Genomic DNA, 4,944 nt, shown 5'->3' with positions numbered 1-4,944 from the left:
CACTGCACTGTTCTGTAAGAACCACTTTTTCAAAATCAACGAGCTTCTTTTTCTTTATGCAAACATCCTTCAAACATTTGGCATAAGATGGAATGTTCTTGATTGCATCAATTAATGGAAGATTAATTAGAACTTTAGCCAAAGTTTTCATAAAATCTGTTCACTGTTGATCTTTAGCTTTAGGCTTTAACCTTTCAGGATAAGGCATAGGAGGCTCATATACATGTTATGCAGTTTTTGTGGTAACTTCTGCAGTATTTTCGGATCTGTCTTGTAGCTGCCCAGAATCTGCAGAAATTGCAAAATCTGCAAAAATTGCAAATTTAGTTTGGGGCTATTCTGCTGCCCGCGAATTTCCAGCAGAATTTTCATGTCTGTTATCGTAACTTTTGCCAGACCGTAAAGTATGTACAACATTGCATTCTTCTTGTCCTCTTGGATTAGGTACTGTTTGACTAGGAAATGTACCCGGAGCTCTTTCTGAAACCTGCAAAGCAATCTGCCCAATTTGTTTTTCCATGTTTTTCATTGCTGCTTGTAGATTTTGGATTTCTTAAGTGGTAGTATTTGCTAATTTTTCAATTGCAACCTAGGTGCAGCAGGTTGTTGTACCTGCTGTTAAAATTGAGGCCTAGAGTGCTGATCTTTGTCCCACTTTAAATTAGGATGATCTCTCCAACCTGGGTTGTAGAAATTTGAATACGGGCCATATCGGGAACGCTGGAAATTGTTAAATGCATTAACCTGCTCTGCTGTAAAATCTGGACAAACATCTCTATGTGGGCAGCTCATAAAATCATGAGTTATCATGTTACAAATGCTGCAGGCAGCTTGTAAGGGCTGTTGTACAGCAACCTGTGAACCTGGTATTCTTTGTAATAACATGTCAAATTTTGCATCAAGCCTTTTCTCCATTTTTTCAATTTGTGCTGTAACATACGGAGAATTGTTAGACATCTTAAAAACAAACCTAGATTGTGGTTGCTCAACTGCCCACTGTTGTGTATCCGCCACCATTTTTTCAAATAACAAACAAGCCTCTTGTGCATTTTTATCTTTGTACGAACCTCCGCATGACGCGTTGACAAGAGTCTTTGTAGTCATATTCAACCCTCTGAAAATTATATGCATTTGATCAGTAGTGTTAATACCCAAATGTGGACATTTTCTAATCAACTCTTTGAACCGCTCCCACGCCTCATGAAACTCTTCATTTGGTTTTTGGGCAAAAAATAAAATCTGAGTTCTCATGTCAAGAGTTTTTGAAGTTGGATAATACTTGTTTAAAAAAATTTCACTAAGTTGGGCCCAAGTACTAATGCTTCCCGATGGGAATGTGAGGAGCCATCTTCTTGCTTGATCTTTTAGAGTGTAAGGAAACAAACGGAGCTTAATAGGTTAGGCTGAAAATCCCCTCACCAAAATATTTTTGCATCCCATTAAAAATTCTGCAATATGCATGTTTGGATCATCAGATGATAACCCATGAAATGTAGGTAGAATATTCAACATGTGCTGCTTTATTTCAAATGTAGACCCTTCCTCCACTGCCGGATAAGTAATGCAACTTGGTATATTTGTGGTATGGGCTGTTAAAGAATCACCCAAAGGCTGACCTGCCTCTGGAATAACAAACGCCATTTTTTCTTTACTGTGCAGATCCGCAGAAATTAAAGATTGCTGAAAAGTACCCTGCAGAGAAGGAACCCACTGCAAATTTTTCTCCTGCGTCTCCTCAAAGTCTACTCAAGTACTGGATCAAAAGGAAGCAATTTCTATACTGTTGAACGGGTGCTGACCATGCACAGATTATCTTTGTAATCTGCACTGTACTGCTGTAATCTGTGAAAAATAAAATAAAAAGAAAAATTAAATTGTTTTTTATATGTATAAACAGAAATAAGTAATTGAAAATCTGATTAGTAGGAATTATTTTAAATAATCCCCGGCAACGGCGCCAGTTTCTTGATAGGGATTTTACTACTCATGTGAATGGGATAAAAACTCCTATAATACTTGCAAGAATCACAAGGTTGTTGTAGTATAAATGGATCTCGCAAGGTCGTTCTCCACAGGGATTATTAAATAATTCGAAACAACCCAAATTCCAATTAATTATTGTAAAGTAGAAATTATGATGATTGATTTTATAGGCTACTTAAATTAAAAAACGAATTTAATTAAAACAAATAAGACAATCTGCAATATTAAAATTGGGGGAAAAAGAAAACAGTTTTGGAAGAATCAAATTAAGAAAATACTAGGGTTCCACCATCACCTAGCAATCCTATGAACTTTTACCAATTACTTATGATCTACACATGTCACTTTGAAGGTTAGATTTTCCTAATTCATATTCTACTTGGAACCTCCAACATAAAACGTATATCTAACATGCAACCCGTCCGGACGTTCGGATCAAATCTGAACATGAAAGACTCATTATACTTTATGAAAATCTTATGAAAAACCATGCAATCCTTAAGACGTGGTGTTCATCCTAAGTGAAATTACAATTATTAATCACGAGAAGCCAGCGTCAATTTCGGGGAACCTTCTGACCAAAACTTGCATCAAATTACTTTTCTAAAGGTCCTAATGGTGATCACGCATTAAGACAATTAGATAGTTTTTATCCCGGTGATTAATAATTCAAAGTATGCATGCAATCAATCATAAGCAATTAAATAAAAATCACATATTCATGCTAAGGTTCAAGGCTTCGCCCTAGCAAAAGGAATTAGTTACGCATATTCGTAATTGAAATCATAGAAAATATTATTAAGAAAATGATTGAAAACACCTTCAATTAGAAAATCTCCAAAACCCTAGCAATTCTCTCTATCTCCAAAATTTCAAAAAATAAAGCCTAGTAAAAAACTGTAGACGGCCAAGCAATATATCTGCTAAACCCCCCACACAAACCCTAAAAACAGGTCCTTTATTCCCCCTAGGAAACTAAAATTAATAATCAATAAAATATGAAACATAACCCTAAATTAAATGGTAAAATTCGCCTAAAATCTGAACAGCCACATTTTGGACCCATAAGCTGCTCAAAAACTGGCCCAATATAGCTGGATTTAAGGTTTGGAATATTCTGAACACTTCTCCAGAAGGCCACGAACCCATCCGAGGTCATCTTGGGTTCCAAAAACGCAATTTAAGCCAAAAAACGTCATTTTCCAGCACTGCGCATCGCTCCTTTATTTTATCGTCAGAAAATAACCGCTTGGTGGGAAAATCCCAGATTTTGATACGATCAAGCTAAGTGACTCACAAACATCTTCCAGCTGGAATTACTCCAAAATTCGTCCATTTGATCCTGTTTTGCTCCAGAGGAAGTCGGAAGTCCTATATTGAAAATACAATTCAAAGCATCAAAATTCTTCCAAAATATTAACCAAAATATACTAAGATTAGGGTAAAATATATAATATAAAATCTACTCATCACTCGGTAAACCCTAAAGCTGTCACTCCTTAAATTGAGGGAGTGCAGCAAGTAGCTAGCACACACCTATCAACAAGTCATCTAGATGTCAATCTTCCTCAAATTAAGGGATTAGACTTAATAGAGAATCCCATGGAAAAAGGAAACATAAAATGTGGCAGCATCAGTCACCCCATATCGTCTAATAATCAGTCAGTATGTAGCATCAGTCATATGCAGTATTAGTCACCCCATATCGTCTAATAATCAGTCAGTATGCAGCATCAGTCACCCCATATCGTCTAATAATCACTCAGTATGCAACATCAGTCACCTTATATATATGCAGCATTAGTCACCCTATATATATGTAGCATCAGCCACCCCATATAGTCTAATAATCAGTCACCCCATATGTATGCAACATCAGTTATATGCAGCATCAGTCACCCCATATAGTCTAATAATCAGTCACCCCATATGTATACAACATCAATCATGCACATCAGTTATATGCAACATCAGTCATCCCATATCGTCTAATAGTTTCGATAGCCATATTTGAAATAAAAATATCCTAACATGCATTAATGAATTTCACCTTGTGGTTAAATTGATTGTTACTCTTTACACTTCGGTAATTTTGAGTTAAAATCTAAAGTTTGTTGATTGTTACTTCTTGACACTTAGGTAATTTGGAGTTAAAATTTAATGTTTGAAAATGGTTATCATATACTCATCTGACTAACAGTGTTAGCCTAATGCCCTTGGTAGAAGAAAGAGTATCTTCCATTCAATTTCCTTAAGCTTGGTGTTTATATGTTTCTCTCTCCTTAGCTTGTGATGTTTCTAACATTGTTGACCGAGAGAATATAGAAGGTGGGGTGAGATAGCCCTCTAAGGTGAATGAATATGTACAACTGAAATACATGACGTTATATATGACAAGTTTGAGAGCTTGAAACTTTCCAAATTGTACACATGTATAGCTAACTAAATCTTCTTTTGTATGTCATGTACCAAATTTGTAATGTAGGAGCTTTCACAGCAAAATGCTGTTAATAGGAAGAAACAGAAGTATCACCACAAAGGAGGGGCAAGGTCATTTATCCAACATGCTAGGAAGGCCCAGATGGTAATGAAATTAAATTACTTATTATACTCATTATGGAATTTACATATTCTATTGTATGTTTCTGCATTATTGAGCAGAAAGGAAATCCATTATCTGTGATTGACAATTGGGGGGCTCTCCATAAAGACAAGAATGGTCAGTGGATAAATGATGTTGCCCGGGACAAATATGTAAGTCATTCACGGACTTATCATTTGTGTCATTTTAGATAGAGATTAAAAAAAAAAATCAAATTTGGCATGAGACAACTTAGGAACACACAAATAAAGTGAACATGCAAGATTGAATTAAAAAAAAAAAAACTTAATATAACTAGCTAGAAGATGAAAGGTTATACGTAACATACATTCAAACATAAACTACTTTAAAGGTTATAC

General features: G+C 35.6%; 1 non-coding gene across 1 annotated transcript; it reads left to right on the top strand.

The window, feature by feature from the left end:
- The first annotated feature begins 1,149 nt into the window (after positions 1 to 1,149).
- LOC126606084 (small nucleolar RNA R71) lies at positions 1,150 to 1,254 on the top strand. Its single transcript, XR_007617113.1, has one exon. It is a non-coding gene; the product is annotated as a small nucleolar RNA R71 (small nucleolar RNA).
- The last annotated feature ends 3,690 nt before the right edge of the window (positions 1,255 to 4,944 follow it).

Source organism: Malus sylvestris, chromosome 15, assembly GCF_916048215.2.
Source record: "Malus sylvestris chromosome 15, drMalSylv7.2, whole genome shotgun sequence".
NCBI classification, from domain to species: Eukaryota; Viridiplantae; Streptophyta; class Magnoliopsida; order Rosales; family Rosaceae; genus Malus; species Malus sylvestris.
This window is presented reverse-complemented; position numbering and strand designations above follow the sequence as displayed.